Source organism: Mixophyes fleayi, chromosome 4 (genome assembly GCF_038048845.1).
Source record: "Mixophyes fleayi isolate aMixFle1 chromosome 4, aMixFle1.hap1, whole genome shotgun sequence".
NCBI classification, from domain to species: domain Eukaryota; kingdom Metazoa; phylum Chordata; class Amphibia; order Anura; family Limnodynastidae; genus Mixophyes; species Mixophyes fleayi.
Genome location: NC_134405.1, coordinates 134,392,196 through 134,413,755, shown reverse-complemented (window position 1 = coordinate 134,413,755; position 21,560 = coordinate 134,392,196).

The window sequence follows — 21,560 nt, the reverse complement described above, 5'->3', positions numbered from 1 at the left end:
ATTGTTGCATTGTTGTGTACACCATTGGCACAAGGGTACAGTGCCCGGTCACCGAAGCGTGACATATGTTCCAGCACTCCTGACTTTGAGGACATCTAGCACCATAGTGTAGTATATAAAGAATTCAGTGTGTACATAAAGAGTTCACAGTCTAGGCCTGCCCCTTACATTGGGCAGAACACTTACCAAAAATTGGGATTGTCCCACTAGAATCACAACATTTCACAGACTGTACTGCTCTCTCCTACCTGTTCTTGTCACTTTCACCACCTGTGGCTGCAGGTTTCTTTAGTTGCGGCTTGTCTGGATCCTGGAATGTTACGGGCCCTATTTGGAAAAAAATATTCCAACCAGCCCCTGCGTTAAATCAATAGCACCCACGATTAATAATTAGGCCTCTACCCTCAACATTAAAATAATAGTATTCCCATTTAATAAATAAACCTATTTCCCGCCCTCCAAACAGCCCCAGCAATAAATTAATAGTATTTACATTTTATAAATATACTTATTTCCTGCAACCATCTGTCATTAAATAATGTCATTAAATAATTCATAGTCACATTTAATGAAGACACCTCTTCTTCCCAAACTCACCCCCACATTCAATAGCCCCCAAAACACTGCATCTTAAATTAATAGTCCCCAATATTAAATTGCCCCACCATCACCCCACAAACAAAATTGCACCCAGTAATTAGCTACCACCTACCTTACACTACATTGCCACAAGCCCCCTGTGCCTTCACACAAACATTACCACAAGCCCCCTTTGCCATCACACACACATTACTGTGCCCCTTCATCATCACTCTGTGCCCCTTATGATCACACTGCGCCCTCCTTCACTGTGCCATGCTGCTCCCCCCTTCATTACACTGTGCCATCCTTCCCCCCCTCTCCTTCTTCACTCTCATGCTGCACCCCCTCTCCTTCATCACTGTGCCATTCTGCCCCCGTCTCCATCACTCTGTGCCTTTGTTTTCCTCCCCTTGCCTCCATTCCTTTACTTACCTTTGTATTGGCTTCTTTCAAATCTTCTGTCTTCTTGCTGGGTCCTCTCTGCGCCACTCCTCACTGAATGTCGGGTATGTCTCCTGTGCTCATTCCCCCTCTAACTAAATCTTTCTACTGGTATTTTTCCATCACTATTCAAGCATGCAGTGATTACTCCCATTTAAAAAAAACAGAATTCTGACCCTTACTCTCTCGTAAATTACCGCCCCATCTCCCAGCTCCCATGCCCCTCCAAGCTTCTCGAGAGAATTGCCTACACTCGCCTCACACACTTTCAGCAAACAACCTATTGGATCCTCTTCAGTCAGGCTTTCGCTCCCAACACTCCACAGAGACTGCGCTGACCAAGGTTGTCAATGATTTGTTCACAGCAAAAAATAATAACCATTACTCTCTTCTAATTCTCCTGGATCTCTCTGCTGCATTTGACACTGTTGACCACTCTCTCCTCATACAAACGCTACAATCCCTAGGTCCTGAAGGCACTGTCCTATCCTGGTTCTCATCTTACCTATCTAATCGCTCTTTCAGTGTTAATTTCTCTGGATCCACCTCTGCTCCACTTCCTTTATCAGTTGGAGTACCGTAAGGCTCAGTCCTATGTCCTCTGCTATTTTCTATCTACACCACTTCTCTTGGAAAACTAATAAGCTCCTTCGGATTTCAGTATCATCTCTATGCGGAGGATACACAAATTTATCTATCCTCTCCTGATCTTTCACCATCTGTGTTGTCTTGCGTTACTGACTGTCTTTCTGACATTTCATCTTGGATGTCTTCTCGCCAACTCAAACTCAATCTTTCAAAAACTGAATTAATAATATTCCTACCCAAAAACAGAAGCTTCCTGCCTGACATTTCTATTTCTGTTGATAACATGACCATAAATCCCACCCCGCAAGCTCGTTGCCTGGGTGTAATCCTTGATTCACAACTGTCGTTTATTCCCCACATCAACTCTATATCTAAATCATGTTACATACACATGGGGCAGCACAGTGGCGAAGTGGTAGCACTTCTGCCTCACAGCGCTAGGGTCATGAGTTCAATTCCCGACCACGGCCTTATCTGTGCGGAGTTTGTATGTTCTCCCTGTGATTGCGTGGGTTTCCTCCGGGTGCTCCGGTTTCCTCCCACACTCCAAAAACATACTAGTAGGTTAATTGGTTGCTATCAAATTTGACCCTAGTCTCTACCTGTCTGTCTGTCTCCCTCTCTATGTGTGTGAGTGTGTGTCTATATTAGGGAATTTAGACTGTAAGCTCCAATGGGGCAGGGACAGATGTGAATGAGTTCTCTGTACAGCGCTGCGGAGTCAGTGGCGCTATATAAATAAATGATGATGATGATGATACACCTAAAGAACATTTCCAGAATATGCACATATCTGACACATGACACCGCAAAAACATTAATTCATGCACTCATCATCTCCCACATCGACTATTGCAATTCCCTCCTTACTGGTCTTCCCAAAGTCAGACTTGAACTCCTACAATCTATTTTGCACGCAGCGGCAAGATTGATTTTCCTTACAAACCGTTATTCCTCTGCTGAGCCACTCTGTCAGTCTCTACATTGGCTGCCTGTATTTCAACGAATCCAATATAAAATTCTTCTACTAACATACAAGGCTATCAACAAAATTGCACCGACATACATTTCCTCATTTGTCTCGAAATATCTCCCTACTCGACACCCCCGTTCTGCACAAGATCTACGTCTCTCCTCCACTCTCATCACATCCTCCCATTCTTGGTTACAGGATTTTTTCTGGGCTGCACCCACTTTGTGGAATTCCCTCCCATGCACAGTAAGACTTTCCTCTAGTCTTCAAAACCTTCAAGCGTTCACTGAAAACCCACCTCTTTAGACAAGGTTATGATATTCCTCAACCTTCATCTTAATTTCCCTAGATTACCCTATTACCATCCTCTACACTGCTAACACAAGACAACAACCCTCTGACCAACATTGCAACACACACAGCCCACTCAATAATTTTACCTTTGCAGTCCAGCTGGTCCAGTGTGCAATATGATGTAGCACATGCCCTTGTGTTTCTAACTCCCATTGTCCTATAGATTGTAAGCTTTCGAGCAGGGTTCTCTTACCACTCTGTCTGTATGTATTACCCAGTATTATCTTATCAATGTTTGTTCCCAATTGTAAATCGCTACGGAATTTGCTGGTGCTATATAAATAAATGTTGATGATAATGACGTGATGACGTCACGCCCGACATTCAGTGCAAACGGAGCAGAGAGGAAGGAAGAGAGACACCGGCGCAGCGATCATGTGAGATTTTTATTTTTATTATTTTTTAATACCCTGCTCCCCCACCAAAGAAGGGGGCGGAGCTACCCCCCCCCCCCCCCCCCCCACGCCACCCAAAACAAAATAGGTTTTAAAAAAACCCAAAACAGTTGAAAGTGAGGGCCTGAGCTGGGCCCCATGGCATGTAATTAGTACACTCCCCCCTCTCGGCGGCACTGCCCACAGGCATTACAGATGTTCATCTATTTTGTGTGTGCCATTTAAATTGTGAGAATAGCACAGCTTGAGACCCTAGCGCTAACCTCTCCCATGGCTCAACCCCTACAAGTTCCATCCCCAATAACACCGTTCACACACACGACACCTACCTACTTTGTGCCCCCTCTGCCTTTCTCATCATGGTGGTGAGCTATGTGATATTTTTTTACAGTATTGTTGAAGCTCTACTACTTCTCCAATATGATCTAGGCTTTGCCTCTCTGTATTGTTTTTCCCTCTGAGCTCCTCCCCCTTATTGTACCCTATGCCTGATATCAACACTTTTATCACTTGTCTGCTCCTTTGCCTCAAATCAGCCCCAATTGTTTCATATCTACTACCCCATGTCTACATTCGTTTGCCTCATCTATGTTCATCTGCCTCAATATCTTATAAATATGTTATAAATATCTTATCAAGTCTAAGGCTTCTAAAATTGTGAAATGGAAACCTGAAACACCCATGTGACCCGAACTTTGCGAAGACCATAAAATGCAACACACACTTCTTTTTAGGTTTTAAATAAGTTAAGTCTAGGTACACACTGAAGAATTTTCCGACCAATGTGACTTTACCTTCGACTGAAGGTCTGATCGCTCGGACGATTAATGTTTACACACTAGTTACATTTTAGACAATTAATAAAAGACCGACCATCCGGACAGTGAGTTATATAATTATGCAGGCAGACAAATGTAATATACATATTTTGCATTTTAAATGAATGTGTATTGAGTGTACATTAAAGAGACAAAGGGCCATAATTATGGAGGCAGACATAAGCAATCAACAAAACGTTATTTTTTTATAACACTATACTGACAAACGTTTGTAATTAAACTGGCAGACATATGTTATACGCATAAATGCAATAGATAGCTGCAATTGCTTTACCGCTAGAATCACCTAATTTCCAATTGAGTGATGTGCAGCCACCGCATCACATGGGACATGTAGAGGCATCAGAAATTTACATACCCAAAGAAGTCGCAGTTTGAGAAACTATCGACAGTTGCTCGTGGATCGATCGGAAATTCATACACACTACATGATCGTTAGGTGATTGGGAGGAAAATATTAAACAGTACAACCAACCAAATGAGCCAAAAATCACCACTTTGGGTCGACTTTTGACCATTGTGTCATTATACACACTAACCTGACTTCTGACCGGACGGTCGTATGTTGGCTGATTGGCCGATGATTGCATTAAATAGCTCCAGTGTGTACCTAATCTAAGACAGGTAGAGAAGCACATTACTTAGCAGCATTTTAGTAACACCTATGCACTACAGAGAGCATGTTAGTGACCGATATATAATACACAGAGCATTCTGTTTCACCTTGTACTGTGCCATTGTTTGTCCTTGTACGGCGCTACGGATACTTTGTGGCGCCCTATAAATAAAAATTAATAATAATAATAATAATAATAATAAATTCTAGTGGCTCCTGTAACTAAGCCATCACTGCCATGATCCCTTGAGGCTGACGCCAGGGCAAAAGGTAGAGTCTGAAATTAAAAATGATTTGCCATCAGTCCGTTTTCCCATCAGTCCGATGGCGAATCCGGGAAGGCAGAATATGAAAGTTTGATTTCCATGGACACCATGAACATGTAGAAAAGTAAAAAAAAAGAATAAAGATTTAAAACTACATGCTGCCAATGGAGCCATAGAAAATAGTGCCCAACTCCGACAGCCAAGTTAAAAAAAGGAGGTTCTCAGCAGGCTGCAGGGTAGAGAGGGGGAGTATGGTGCTTTGAAATCTAATTATGCTGATGAGCTGAAATGGTGGGTGGAGGGCCCCAGCAGTAAGCTCTGCTTAGGTCTGCTCTGCAGGACTGGTCCACGATTATGAAAGCTAAATTTCATCAGTGGTTCAGAGGAAACGTGTCCCAGAGATGGAGCCCACTTGCATATCTTGCAATAGATATTTTGGGGTCTTTCCTGAATTGTGGATCCCAAAAGGTGTTGGCTTATTGAAGGTGGGCACTGCTTTATCACTGCTTTATCAATGTGGTTGGGTGGATCAGTGCAGATCAGCCAGTTTAGGATGGGCTCTGATTTGTCCCAATTTTGCATTTTTCAGTGGTGGGAAGTGTGCTTTTTAGAAAGGAAAATTCGACTTTAAACAATTGTTTGCAATGTGTCTACTTATTGTAATGAACTTTATCAGTATACTAACCACTTCATCGCTAAGGATGAGTGGGACTCGTCACACATAGAGGTCTGTCTTGTGCCACTGATTGGCAATGGATTCTGTCACTAAGATACTTGGGGAAGAGAATTATTTAAAAAAAAAAAAGTGGTTGGATGGAGATCTCATTTAAATAGTATGTGTACATCACATCAGCATTTTCTGTTAAATGAACGAATGGTCAAAGAGAAAGCTACTCATACAATTTACAATGTCCAATGAAGATAGAATTTTGGCCCAGCATCTAGGAAGGCATTCCACTTTTAAAGGTGAAATTCACTATTTTAGAATCCCCCTCATTCTTACCCACTCATCCTGTGTAGTAAAGGGTGGTCCCTTCCCCCAGAAATCCTCCTTACGCCATTACATGAAGCCACCACATGCTGATTAAGCTGTGTGGTCGCAGCATGAGGAGAGGAAGTCTGTCCTTTGCTTTTCCATATAGCTTTATAGAATCCTAGCATATTATATAATTAAGGCATAACCATTGCAAAACAACTACTGTAGCTGGATAATATAATGTTTTGCATTCACTCTTTCTTAGGACATGCTTGATCTTGAAAAAGAATGCAGAGGACTTCAGACACAAATATGTTATCTTTTGGCCATTTCTAACATAATGATCTAGTTACACCCTACACATGTAACGTATGTGTCAAGGTCTGTGTGTGTGTGTGTGTGTATATATATATATATATATATATATATATATATATACTGTCGAAGTCGTATAATTGGATGAACAAAAGTATACTGGTTAATATTGTTTTACCGTGCGATTGCGATCAGTATGCCATGTAACACGTGGCACGGAGCGATCACACGGTAAAATACGCATGCATACACTTGCACTCTCACATTTAGTTATTTATATATTTCATATTTATAATGGTTCCATTCCACATTAATTTATGAGCAGATGGCATTTAGTTTCTAATATATAAATGCTTAGTGGCGTCTGTCTGTCTGTGTGTGTGTGTGGAAAAAAAAACCAAGTTGCAGCGCCACCTGCTGGGTGGAGTTATACACTGACCTACTAAATTCTTAGTGTGTGTGGGAAAAAAAATTCAAAAAGGGCTGAAATTTGGTAGGGCTCAAACTCATTTTCGTGAGGTAATTTTACCTCATGAACACACATGTGAAGAGGCGTGCGTTAGTGTGTGTGTGTGTGTGTGTGGAAAAAACTATTTTCTCAGAAAGGGCTCATCCAATTGACCTGAAATTTGGTATACTGACATTATTTGACAAAAAAATTAGAATAGTCAAGTCAGTTAACTTCCATCATCCCCCCTTTCCCCCGTGGGAGGGGTAGTAAAGGCTAAATTTACGAGTTGAGGGGTCAAACTCATTTTCGTGAGGATATTTTACCTTATGAACACACATTAAAAAGGCCGCTTGCATCGGGAAGTAACGCTCTTCCTCTGAGGAGGCCTGGGCTAGGCCCAAATGCATGACAAGAACCTTTTTAAGACCTTAAGTAGCTTGATTTGACTAGAATGCATGAGTACCATGCACGGGTTAACTTGTGTATATATATATATATATATATATATATATATATATATATATATATATATTGTAACAAAAGGAGGCATTTAGCTGGCAATATGCAGAGAAAGCAGGGAAGTAGAGTAAAACATTTGTGCAGTAATGCACCTAGATTGAATGTAAAGACCTATGTATGAAAAGCAATAGTTTAAATTTAGTTTAACTTACATGACTTGAAATCCTTCCTCTCAGCAAACAGACAGGGTGTGTCTGTTTGAATTACAGAGCCAGTGATGGGCGTTTCCTTTTAAAGAGAAGGTGGGTGTATCACCTGTCCATCAAGCTAAGGCTGGGGGAGGAGTATCAGGTATAAAAGCTTGTTTATATCATTTGTGCACTGAGATCAACGCTGGGTAAGCTGGCTGGTCTTGAGAGAGCTGAGCTATGTCTAGCTAGCGTTTCGGGTCTCCAAGTATTGCTGTGAAATCTGTACGGTGTCAAAACATTTACCATCCTGGCAATAAAACTACATAAAAAAGAAGAAGTTGTTTGCGTGTGCTTCAGCAGTAGCGGGCTCTTGCCACAATATATATATATATATATATATATATATATATATATATATATATATATATATTAAGGTTATATTTACACTTTAGTGATACTTAAGGTTCAGGTTACAGGAAACATGTCATGTTTAGTATCATTTTAATCCCCTATTCATTCGCAGTTGTCCGGTTCATTCACCGAAGGGATCGCACATTGCATACTCTAGTTAGCGATGCTAGGGAATAAATGTTTAAAATGTTACTGACTGTGTATTGTGAATAGACTAGCTTAAACTAGTTTCTGGGCAGGAGAACCATCTGGAATGTTGACCCTCACCCTTGGAGGGTGACCAAGCCTGGACCTATAGAAGCAAGCCACGTCATCTGTATTGTTTTCTCTGTAACACTGAGTGTATATATACAAGCTCCCTGGGACCAGCTTGTCAGTCATTTTCTGACCACAGTATTCTGGAGTGAAATACTGTAGCTGGTACCAGCGGAGCGCAGCTAGCGCAGGCGGGCGCGGCGGTATGTATGTATCTTTGGTATCGGCTGTACTGTATTATAATTATGTATTGAACTGCTAACTTTTGCATCTGCTAAATAAATTGTTTGTGCTTTGGAAACACAAGAAATCGCTTAGACAATGCTTATTGGAAAACGCTAAAATTACTTTAATAATTTGGGGGCTCTTGGTGGGGTTACGTTACCGGATGATACGCAACACACACGGATTTCGGTTCCTTAACAAAGGGTGGAAGACACGTCACATACGGGAAAGAACGCAATGTGTTCAAAACCTGTTGTTCATTCTGTGTTGTGAAACCGAATATCTGTTGTTGCATAATCTAAAGGAACGCTAACTTGAATCTAGGGACAAGAAAGAAAACTGTTTCTTTTTATTGTCGTTTTGCGTTTTAAAATGTATTGCATTGCATAGCGTATGTGTACTTCCTGCATTGAGTATGCGCACTTCCAGTGATGTTGCCACGTGTTTAAACAGTCGTTTTTATAGTTTGTTATATGTATAGTATAATGACTTGCTAAAGCCTCTGAAAATATATTACTATTGTTTGGGAATAATTTTTCTGTGCAGAAAACAAAAGGTTGTATGTGTATGTGAATGTTATGCATAAAGACAAGAGTTTATTCACTGTTTAGAGGAGACAGATAAGAGAAAAGTTGTATACTGTTGAAAAGAGACAGATAAGAGAAAAGTTTGTATACTGTTGAAAAGAGACAGGGCTGTTGTTCAGGGGTGTCTGACTAGGTACGGTAAAAAAATGACCTGAAAACAAAGGTTCTGTTCTAAGGGTGAACAGGATATAAAGAAACCTTTGTGTGAGTGGCGTTCAGTTATAACAAAGAGCAGGGGAAAAAGAGACGCCACAGAGTATAAACGGCAGGTATACTCGAAGCGAAAATAACAGGTTTTCGCGGCATTCCCAATAGTAATCGCAAAGATTACTGATAGCTAGTATCTGTAGGCGGTGCGATCGGACCGCATGGTTGATTGTGCAGCTGTGATTGTGACTTGGGAGATGTGGGAGGAAATACGCTGCAACCACTGATATTTGTGATGGGTATCGGGTGCTAACAGTTGCAAAGTATTCAAACTAGGAAAGGCAGGGTATTGCGAAGTTGGTACTTGTCTGATCCCAGTTCTGTTAGGTTGTTTCTCCAGTGAGTACGTTGACAATTGCGTGTTATTGTTCAGTGGTACTCAGTAACGTGGAGTTGAGGGGACGTACCTGTTGAAATCGTTCAGGGCCAAGAAGAGATGGCCAATTGTGTGCTACCTAAGGAATGGCCGGTTGTTGCGGCAAAGTATGTTATGCATAATAAGTATGGTGCGTACGCAACGGCATACTGTGACAAATGGGTCAAGATGACACGGGAGTGTGTGAAACCTTTCCCAAACATTGGTAGTTTCGAGTCAGAGGTGTTAAATAATGTTAGAGATAAAGTGCGGTTGATTAAATCAACAAAAACGAGAATTGAACATGATGACTGTTTAAAATTGTGGCAACAAGAAGGGTACACGTGGCAGAGCAGCGAGTGCACAGCGGAAGTAAGTGTGGCGAAAAGCACGTGCATAGCGGAAATAGCCGCTGAGAAGCGTGGAGAACTGAGCGCAAGCATGCCCCCGACAAATGTGGTCGGGGCGGTAAGTACAGCCGATACCAAAAATGTAAAAACTGTAACCAGTAACTTGTATGTTGTATTAAATCATGTTAAGAGTAATGTTTCAGAAGAAGGAAACGTACCCACCGTCATTTCGGCCATTGCCCATGCTGGTAATGTGAAAGGGGCACCACACGGACAAGGAAAAGGAACGGTCCCTCCAGCAGGGGCAGCGGCTAAAATTGGTGAGAATAATGTAAAGGTTAACAAAGAGAGACTGCACACATGACCACAGTATAATAACATCTTGTTTAAGGAACAGAAACAACATGAGTTGAGGAAGTGTTTTAGATGCCATAAAACAGGACACCAAGCAAGGGACTGTACAATGACAAGAGCGGAAGCAAAGAGACTTGGGCCACCTAAGGGGGAATCACGTAGGCACCCACAGAGAAGATGCACAGAAGTCTCAGATGTTTCTCAACAGCTGCCTGCACACCTCATAGCAGCAAATGTTTTGAGGAAGAACTATAGTCAACTCTAGAAGTCGGGTCATACCTGTAGCCCTACCACCAGGCATGGTAAATGTTAAACTGTGGTAAGTATCAGTGTGCAGGTTTAGAAAGAAACGGATTAAAAGGTATATTTTGTTGCTAGTGCTTGATTGTTTTATGTTGTCTTGTGTTTGTTTTCCTGATCGCTGGCCGATGGTAAGGAATGAAAATGTTTGTTTCCTTTGTTGTTTAAAAATAACTATCTTGTCTTTTCTTTTTCATAGATAAGGATAAACAAAAGAAATATAGACTTAGTAATTAAAGGGTGGGATAGAGAAGTGGAAAAAATTACTCTTGAAAGACTAATTAACAATGGAGCCACTAATTAACAATGGAGCCACTGCAGCCTGAAACTTTTTGTTTCAGGCTGCAGTGGCTCATGATAATTTGTTTGGCTCAGAGTCATTATTCAAAAATGAAGTATGTACATACTTTGCTCTAAATGTCGTTTTATGTATTTCAGAGAGAAACACCTGTGAGATATTAAGTATGAGTCACTTTAGAGTTAATTTGTTAATTTTTCACTTATCTATTATAAGCTAGTAAGTCTGTTACAAAGGTATATAGTTATGGTGATACCGAGTTCCATATGAGCTAATGACGGACGACATTGTATTGCACGGTTGACGTAAGACCCCCTAGTTAAGTATGGGGAGGGGTCATAGTTTAGCGAATAGCTAAGGGGATTAGTTGAATAAATACAGCCATTTTCCCATAGTGTCCAATCCACCTGTCATGTTTGCTGTAAAATCTCCCTTTCTGCCTTTCTGTTTGTATTCAAATCCTTGTATTCTTATTATTCTTTGCTCTCCTATTTCTTATTCTTTACATCTCTGTTAGTATCTCTCTCTCTTCTCTTGTATAGAGATACAAAAAGACGTAGACACGGTCTCACTCATGGGGCTAAGATGTTTGTGACATCAAACAGATTCAGGCATACACATACACTAGATTGACATAAGTCACAGAAGCAGCTAGGGGTTTGTTTTTATGTGTATAGAAGCTGCTGATTTTCATGTTTTATATTGTTTCACTGTTAGACAGACATGTACTGGATAGTGTTATATTTGAAGAAAGTGTTATAGAGATAGACCCCTTTGCCGTTCTCACTTAGCTAAGTAGCTGAACGTGTGGGATTGAAAATGGCATGTGAGTTGGCAGAGGGAAAATCGATTGATATACATTGGTCTTCAGCATTTTTCTAGTCTAGGGGGCGACGTTGAGGCGACTGAAAAACTTTTATATAGCAATTGTAGTACATGAGTAGAACATTACATATAGGACTTGATACAGTGACACAGTTACCAACTGAAGTAGCTGCTAGTAAAGTCCACACTTACACACACGACTGTGCATGGCTGTCACAGCAAGGCGAACATGGCTGTCAAATAGACAGCAGGGTTTTATGTGACAGCTGACAAATCTATGTTTTGTTTTGTTTTTTGTTGTTTTTTTTAAATTTTGTACACACACACGCAAGCACACACATACACGCATGCACACACACACAAATTAGTTAATATATGAGATTTGTGTTGCCTGAAGAATAAACAGTCTGGAAGGTGAAGGGATGTGGTCAGGAGTCTTCTGGGCCGTGGAGAGATGGACAAGGTAGACCAGGAGCTCCCAGAAGAGTACCGTATATACTCGAGTATAAGTCGACCTGAATATAAGCCGAGGCACCTAATTTTACTACATAAAACTGGGAAAACCTATTGACTCGAGTATAAGCCTAGGGTGGAAAAGAGCGCTAATTTAAAAACCTAAATAAAAATGATAGGTTCAATCTATGAAATCATTTTTAGCTAGATGACAAGGAACATTCATAAATGATTATAAAATCATTGGGTACAACCTAACCTAAATAAAGGGGTATATAAGGGGTAGGGATATAAATGTATGAACATGGTGGCTGTATTGTTTGTTCATTATGTAATTGCACTGTAAATAAAAAAAACGAGAGAGAGAGAGAGAGAGAGAGAGAGAGAGAGAGATTGATTGATTTTCACTTACCCGGCAGTGGAACGCATATGCGTTCCAACAACAGGAAGTTCGGCATTTGGAACGCAAGTTTGCGTTCCAAATGCCGAACTTCCTGTTGTTGGAACCATATGCAGAAGTTGACAGCCGAGGGACCGGACACAAGGTAAGTTCACCCGTGTATAAGCCGAGTGCCCTTTTTCAGCATACAAAAGTATGCTGAAAAACTCGGCTTATACACGAGTATATACGGTATCTTTCAGACCTAGCGGAGGCAGCACATGGTCTGGCTCAGCTGGGTACAGAAGGTATGTGGAAGCAGGTGAGAGTATATTGGGGTGCACCAGACGTTTCTTCTCAAGATAGTAGGAAGGCAATGTCCTGTCTTTATTGAGAGGGTGTCAGGAAGATGATACCAATAGAGCCATCCCATATCCATCCTACAGATGGGTTTTCTCCAGGTAAAACAAATCCACGTCATCCGATTACCACCATGCAGGATCCTCAAGTATGCACTGGCGTACCAATTAAATATATCTGAGTAAAGGTGTATTGAAATGTTTCTAATGTATTACTGTGTCATACTCAGAGCTTTTGTTATTCAGTGTGATAGCCCTAGAGTTATAATAGGTGATAGGGGTATTCATATTATTGATAATAAATGTATATGTATGAGCAGTGATAACAAATTACATACTTTTTGATTAGACACAAACCAGTGTGAACATAAAGTAACGGTACCAGTTAGAACGAATTGAATAGAATAATGGTTGAAACTTGATTAAATTGGCTAGTAGCTTTGGCCACTAGTCCTCCCCACTATCAAGATTACACCTGGGCTGTCTCCTAACCTGTTGTCTTTTGACATGTTTTTGACTTTTCTTGTGATGTGTTTGTAACTGAGAGACTAGTGTAGACCTTGAGAGGAAAGGTAAATAGTGAGACAGCAACCGAGAACGTTCAAAGCACTGTCTCCTGAAAAGTTACACTAACTGTCAGGACGTTGGACCAGGAGAGTAAGTTGTGGAACAGTAATTTCCTATGCTCAGGTTATTTGACAGACAGGTACCAAGTGTGGGCTACCAGCATCACGTCCTTAAGGGTAGCAGAGAGACACCGGTACCCATTCCATCCACTGCAGAGGAGCCAACACCCAGAGAAGGTTCCAGTGACACTCATGAATCTGTGCTGGGAGGCCCAGAACGCAGTAAGCAACACCTGAGCTAAAGACTAAGACTGTTGTCCAGCATGAAGTGGTAGTTTTTCCTGTTATGTGTTTCTCTCATCTCATTCTCTTTTCAGGACAGTCAATTCTTTCAATGGTAGACAGGTGACAGGGGCTGGTTCAGGTAGTCATATTGAAGAGTTGGGGATGAAGGAGATGTTGGTAGCACAATCGATCCAGTCAATTACTTTATTCAATTCAAGGGTAAAGAAAACTTTGGAAACCATGGAGCTTGGAGAAAGTGTGAAGGGCTATTGTCTGAGGAGTATTACGTCCGAAAGTACATTGACCTTATAGTTGAAGAGAGGTACATCCAGCAATGCCAGTCCAGTAATATTCGGACTTGAGCAGGCATCTTTGAGAATGAGTATTATTTTTGGGTGGGTAAGGTTGTAGACCAAAAAGTGCTGGGTGTGCTCTCACGTGCTTCAGAGACTATATCGAGTAGGACTAGTTCTCTTTCCACTAAATATTCCTGAGGTACCTGAATTATGGGTCACTAGGGGAAAGGTAAGACAGCTAGGTCCCTTAGTTTGGAGTCTCCCAATATTTGGCAAACTGATCACTGTTACAGGGAAACTTGAGCATTGGGAGACTGGGAAGAATGAACAGACAATAGCCCGCCCAACAAGTGCTAATGAAAAGAACTGATGACATTATTAGAGTGTATATACTAACGCAAGCTGAAGGAGATTATAAAACATTTGAAAGTCGAGTTGGTGAGCCCGTTGAAACATCAAAGGGGAAAATGTTAGGGTAACCTCTATAAAGGGGAATACTCAATATTATGCTACTGCTGAAGTGAACATAGAAACACAGTATGATTCCATGATATTTACGGTTGGATTAGTTCCTTGTTTGGGATTTGATTCAATACTGGGGTGAGATTTTTCCCTATTCTGGAAGCTGTGGGAAACCCAGTTGGTTACACAAGCAAATAGCCCAAACCCGGGTGATAAGGTTATAGATATAGTTGTGGTGGGAGTGATCCCAGAATCTGAAACGTTTCCTTTCTGCTTGGGGAGTCAGGAAGTGATGAGGGCAGCAGAGGAGCACAGGATAATGTACCTCCAAGTGAAGAAGAAAATGTTGTTGAACCAGTTGACTGTATGCCTGAACTTAAAGTAAGAGCCTTAGAGCAGTTAAAGGACCCCACTCTGTTAAAGGCAAGAGAAATGTAAAAATGGTTGATGGAAAACTCCTAGGTTGTCGTACCCACACATGGCAATAAATCAAGAGTTGCTGTATCAAATGTTCAAAAAGGGTGAGGATATTGTGGAACAGCTAATTGTACCTAAGGTCTATAGGAGAATGGTGCTAGACATGGCTCATGGTCACATAACTGCAGGGGATATAGAACATAGCTGAGCATAAATTGTGAGTGTAGAGGTGGATCCACTGTTTAAATACATTGAAACCGGATGGTCTAAATGAATACACAGATTTAAATTTTGATTGATGTGATGAGAACTTTAAATATAGTATTTTGGGTGTATGAAATTATTAAGAAAATATAGGACCCAGTTAAGGAGTTGGAGAATGTCTTCCCTAGTTTGGTCAGGGGGTTGAACTTGGATCTGTCAGGTTGCTGTGTAGTTATTCTACCCGCTCAGCCATCTCCAGGCTATATCCTTGTATGAGCTTAACACTACATTTATAGAGGTCATAAAAGGATCTGAAGTTTGAACATTATATATATATATATATATATATATATATATGATCCATTTCTGATAGTATCTATATGATTATGTATATGAAAGAACCATTGACTGTATTAAACTGTTTACTTTTGTAATCTTATTACTCACAAGTAGTCGCATTCTCCCTTTTTTGATATGTTGTTTCTTTATTTAACACAACCTGTTTTAATTATTTTATTGGCCAATGATTGGCTGCTATTTGAATAAATTACCTCTGGTTTCTCTTACTACTCATTCCTTCTGATGAAAGTGCCCCAGGGCACAAAAACGCGTCAAGGCTCTTCTATTCCATTTATAATAGATTGTGCACCTGTTTTTCAAGATCATTGCTGAAGCTAAGTGTAGAGGTTTTGATACACCTTGCAATCGCTATATAACTTGGAACTTGTACATAATTATTCTTCGATGGAACTCTATCAGCAGCTGAGGAATCGATAATTGTGCGGTGCCTGTGGAGTTATAATATGGGCAGCTCTATTGGGGAATCCCCCACAGCCACACGTCAGTTCCAGCAGAGTCAGCGTGTGCTATGGTTTGTTTCTATGCCTTTTTCAGCACGGCTAATTTCAACTGGTTAACATCTTGCTTCTAATGAGGATTCTTCAATCAGCCAAAGCATCGGTAACATCCTCTCATTTCTACATATTCAGATGCCTATACACTGCAGTGTTTTCTGGACTCTTTTTTTTAATTCCACTTTCACAAACAGTGAGTAGCTCGCTACAAGCAAGCAAACATATCCATTTACCTCTACACTCACAATTTATGCTCAGCTATGTTCTATATCCCCATAGTATGAATTTGGGACATATAAGTGCACATTTATATTTATCTTTATTGCTACTTATTTAGTTGCTGATTATATCGATATTATTGGATCCTTATCTGTATTCTATGGTGCACCATTTATATATTATAATTTTTAATATATTATCATTAATAAATGTGAATATAATGTTTTATGTATGAGTATGCAACGGAATTTTAATTCAATTCATCAGATTTAGCACAGACACACCTTTGCATAGTTTCTTTTGTTTGTTGGGTACATCCACTACCCTTGTGACTGCAGCTAATCTTAAATTATAATCACCTCAGTGCCATCAGAATAGGAGTTTTGAGCCTCTTTCTGTATTTCCGCAGTTATACTCTGACTCAATATTTTCTCACATAACTGCAGGGCATCTAGGGGTAGAAAAAAACTTTAGAATGTATATTGAATTGTTTTTTTCTGTCCAGAGATTCATAAAGATGTGTCTGACTACTGTGCATCCTGCCCCGAGTGTATCAATACCATGCTCCTAGGCCACTCTTTAAAAGTCTGCATGTCACATTACCCATTATTGAGTTTGAAAGGATTGCCATGGCTTTTGTAGGTCCTTTACTAAAGTCTGCCGGGGGCATCAATATATTCTGGTGAAATTACATTATGCTACAAGGTACCCAGAAGAAATCCCGTTATGCAATATATAGAGGGAACTCATACATGTCATTGGAGAGTTGGGATTCTTAAGGAAATCCTCACTAACCAAGGTACTCAATTAAGTCCAGAATTATGAGAGCTGTGTTGCCTGTTTAAGGTCACTCAACTAAGGACCTCTGTGTACCACCCGCAGACTGATGGTTTAGTAGAGAGATTTAACAAAACTTTAAAGCATATGTTAAAGAAGGTTGTGGATAAAGATGGGAAAAATTGGGACTGTTTGCTACCCTACTTGTTACTAGCCATTCGAGAGGTACCCCAGTACTCCACACGGTTCTCACCTTTTGATTTGGTGGATGGGAGACACCCTAGGAGTCAATTGGATATTACTAAGGAAACATGGGAGGGGCAACTCAGTCCCTATAAAACTGTGGTTGAACAGGTTTCCCAGATACAAGAAATAATATCTGCAGTGGTGCCGATAGTAAGAGAGCACTTAGAACAAGCCCAACTGGCCCAACAAAGGGTGTATAATCGTAATACCCAAGTACACACCTTCGTTCCTGGGGTGCCTACCATAGAAAGTAAATTTTTGGCTAAACGGCAAGAACCCTTTTAAATAATGACTGGGGGAAGTTAATTACAATGTATATCAGCCAGGGAAAAAGGAAGCCAGAACAGATCTACCATGTAAACCTTATAAAACCTTGGAAAGACAGAGTAGCTTTGTGCGCCACCCCGGTTTCAGTGGCAACCGATATACCTCTGGTTCCAGAAGTAGTAGTAGCGAACACTCTCTCAGTTGCCCAACAGCGTGAGGCTAAAGAGTTTCTCATAAGAAACAGACACTTATTTTTGAATGTACCTGGTAAAACAAAAATCACTAAACATGATATAGTCACTGAGCAGGGGATTAAGATTAATCTGAAACCATATAGAATATCCGAGGCCCAACGGGAGTTGGTGTCTAATTTTTTTTTAAAAAGTTAGAATTGGATGTAATTGAAAAGTCACATAGTGAGTGGTCAAATCCTATTGTGCTCATTCTGAAGCCTGACGGGAGTTTACGCTTCTGCAATTACTTTCATAAACTAAATAAGGTGTCTAAGTTTGATGCATACCCAATGCCTCTGGTGGACGAACGGATTGAAAAATTGGGTACAGTACGGTATTTAACCACTCTAGACCTAACCAAAGGGTACTGGCAGGTATTGTTGACCGACAGAGCCAAAGAGAAGACAGCTTTTTCTGCCCTGGAGGGTCTCTTCCAGTATAATAGGTTTCCATTTGGTTACATGGGGCACCTGCCCCATTTTAGCAAATGATGGCTAAGATACGGAGGCCCCATAGATACTATGCTGCGGCATACCTTCATGATGTAGTCATCCATAGTCCAGATTGGCAAACTCGCCTGTCCAGGGTACAAGCAGTGTTGGACTCCATCCGTAAGGCGGGTTTAACAGCCAACCCAAAAAAGTGTTATTTGGGAATGGAGAAGGTGAAATATCTGGGGTATACCACAGGCAGATGTCTGATAAAGTCCCAACTTAATGAAATTGAGGCAATACAAAACTGGCCAAGATCTTTCAACAAAGAACAAGTTAGAGCTTTCCTGGGAATCACCAGGGATTATACAAGATTTGTTCCCAATTTTGCCACCATTGCTGTCCCATTGACTGAGCTAACTAAGGGTAGGAAGTTAGTGGTGATTAAGTGGTGTCTGGAAGCAGAAAATGCTTTTCAGGCATTAAAGATAGCATTATGCACTCAACCAGTTTTAATGACAGATTTTAAAAATTAATTTGTTGTGCAGACAGATGCGTCAAGTGTAGGGTTAGGTGCGGTGTTATCCCAAAGTAAAAATGGTGAAGAGCATCCTATTTATTTAAGCAGGAAGTTGAATGCACATGAAAGAAGTTATGCCACTATTGAAAAGGAAGCCCTAGCAATTAAGTGGGCGCTAGAAACGCTAAAAGGTATTACCTTTTGGGCTGGAAATGTAGGTTAATCACCAACCATGCTCTGCTGAAATGGATGTCTGAGAACAAAGAAACCAACAGAAAAACAACAAGGTGGTTCTTGGCTCTCGAAAATTTTAAATTCTCTGTAGAGAATAGGCCAGGTAGCCAACTGGCCAATGCAGATGCATTGTTTAGGGACAACAAATGTTCTGCCCTGTAGGTCGAAACAAGGTGTAGGGGGTGTAGGGTGTGTGTGTTATGCAAAAGGAGTGATGGGAAAGAAGCGAATGGGAGGTACACAAGTCCTAGATTTCTGTCATTTGTATTTTAAAACACCAGGGAGATTGATTGTGTCTGAGGAAAAGCTTCTCAAAATGTGTTTTTCAGCTTCAGGAAAGGCTGGTAAGAGTCCCTAGTGTTTTGTATGGAGAGAGAGGAGGGTGGGCTCCATACAAAAGGCTCAGTCCGGGTCTTCTGGTCTGCAGGCTTACAGCAGACTGATTAGGAGCTGCACCTAAAGGGTCTGTAAAAGGCTGCAGCTCTGCCTCTATCACTCTCTCATTGTCTGGGGAGGAGGTCAGTTGTCTCCTGAGAGAAACTGCAAATTGTGCTGTGCGTTCCATTTGTTTGCTTTATGTGAAGGACACTAGGCTCCTTACTCTAGAGAGTGCATTCCATTGTATTAGTAGCCAGACAGCTAGTATTTTGTCTGTTTTGTTCTGTTTTTCAAGCTGGTGAATTAAAGTAGCCGAGGTTATTGAACCTGAAAACACTGAATTTGTGCGATTTTCTGGCTGAAGTGCAAACACATACATACACACAAAATCTATTCTGCTGGTTTATATTAGTTACAAAAAGGGAGGTACACATTTTTTTTTTAAAAAACATGAAATAAAGTGCATGTCCGAAGGAGCTAGCACTTTAATGTCTTTTAGTACTTGTTCATACAAGTCTTTTTTTTTTTTATCATGTCCAGGATAATAACAACAACTCTAAAAATAGTGCAAACATCAGGATCATTTTTTCCCCCAATGCCTGCACTCCCTGCTTTTCACAACACTTTATTTCATGGGTCAGAACAAGCCAATGGAAAATGATACACACTGTCTGTGCTGCTGTCTACCTGAGTGCCTGAGGTGTGCAGGCACCAGGGCCAATAATTCCAGCTCCTGTAGTATTTTCAGAGCAGGATGCTACCATCATGTTCATGAAACAGTATAAGCAAATTCAAAACACTAGTCTAAACATGCCTAAAATCCTTTACATGTTTATGGCAATGAGTAGTTGATATAGATTTTTTAGGGTATCCAACAAGTCTAGCAGGATTTGTCTCAATGATCTCATAGTAAAAATGTCAGTAATGCTAAACTGAACATTTCTGAGAATATCCAAATAATTATTGCAGATTTCCCAGTACTGCCTTTACAGCACAAAGATACACCACAGCGCCTTTTAATGAGGAAGTATACACAATCTGTTAGTGGATGTTCATTCTTAAAAGGTCAATTATTAATTATTTAACATAAGATCAGTTGATCAATTAAAAGCATTTTCAAAGTTTGCAATGATTTAGAAAGTAACTTTAGCTAAAGACATAAGTTGAATAGCAAGTCTAACAAGATGTTACTAATAAAACGTATTTAAAAAAATAAAATAAAATAAAAATGAAGACAGGGATAGGGCTGGAACCTATTTGACCTCCCCTGTCCCCCCCCCCCCCCCGACCAAAAAAAACCCAAAAACACCACGAGAGAGAACTGCAGCTCCGTTTCAGCAGCGCTGTCCTATATAGCAGCCGCGGCGCTGCCAAAGAAGCGTCCGCAGAGGTGCTGTATACAATACAGCACCGCCGCGGACGCTTCTTTGACAGCGCCGCGGCTGCTGTATAGGACAGTGCCGATATGGTGGGCACTGAATTAGCGCAGGGGGGGGGGGGGGTTCTGGAGACTCAGAAACCCCTCCTGCGTGCGCCACTGCACTTTCACATGTGCCTGACAATGGCAGCATGATCCATTCCTTCCATTAACTGAAGTGAAGGTAAGGGGGTCAATAAAAGGAAATTCATCTCAAATGCAGGTTTAAGCAGTGGTTTTCCGAACACCAATGGGAAACTGGCCTTAATGTACTTTCTTGCATATAATACACTTGGTACCAAATAAGTCATTAAAGAGTGAGCACTGCATTAAATTTTAAAAAACAAAAAACACATTTTCTTCATTTCAGTTTTTTTCCCTATAAAATAAATATTGTTTGTGTCTATCCTCCTTAATATAAAGTGCCCCTAGTTTTTATGCACACTCATTTGCATTCCATTATCAATCTTACATCCTCTTATTACAATTGTTGCCACCACTTTCTGAATATCCCACATGCATTTCATTACAACTACCCCTCCAATGTGCACTTGTGTTCATTATTAATGCTTAGTCATTTATTTACTACCTACATTTCACTTTATTAGATCTCCTTTGCTTTAAATCTCCACATACAGACCATGGCCCTTTCATTTTTACTATCAACCTTATTAATTTGTGCCACTCCACTTTATATGTAGTGCTGCTGATAGGTGCCACTCTGTGGTGACAAAGGTCCTCCTGACACTATCTAGACCAGCCAAGGTCCTCAAACTCACTAGGACTGCAGGGCTTTCAATGCCTGGGCTAGAAGGGACAGCTAATGGAGAAGCCAGAAATAATTTTGGCTTCTGTCGAATAAAACCAAATGCGGTTTTAATCAATCAATGGAACAGATTTTGAATAGCGATGACGGAGAAGTTTCACAATTAAATTGTGTGGTTTCCCCA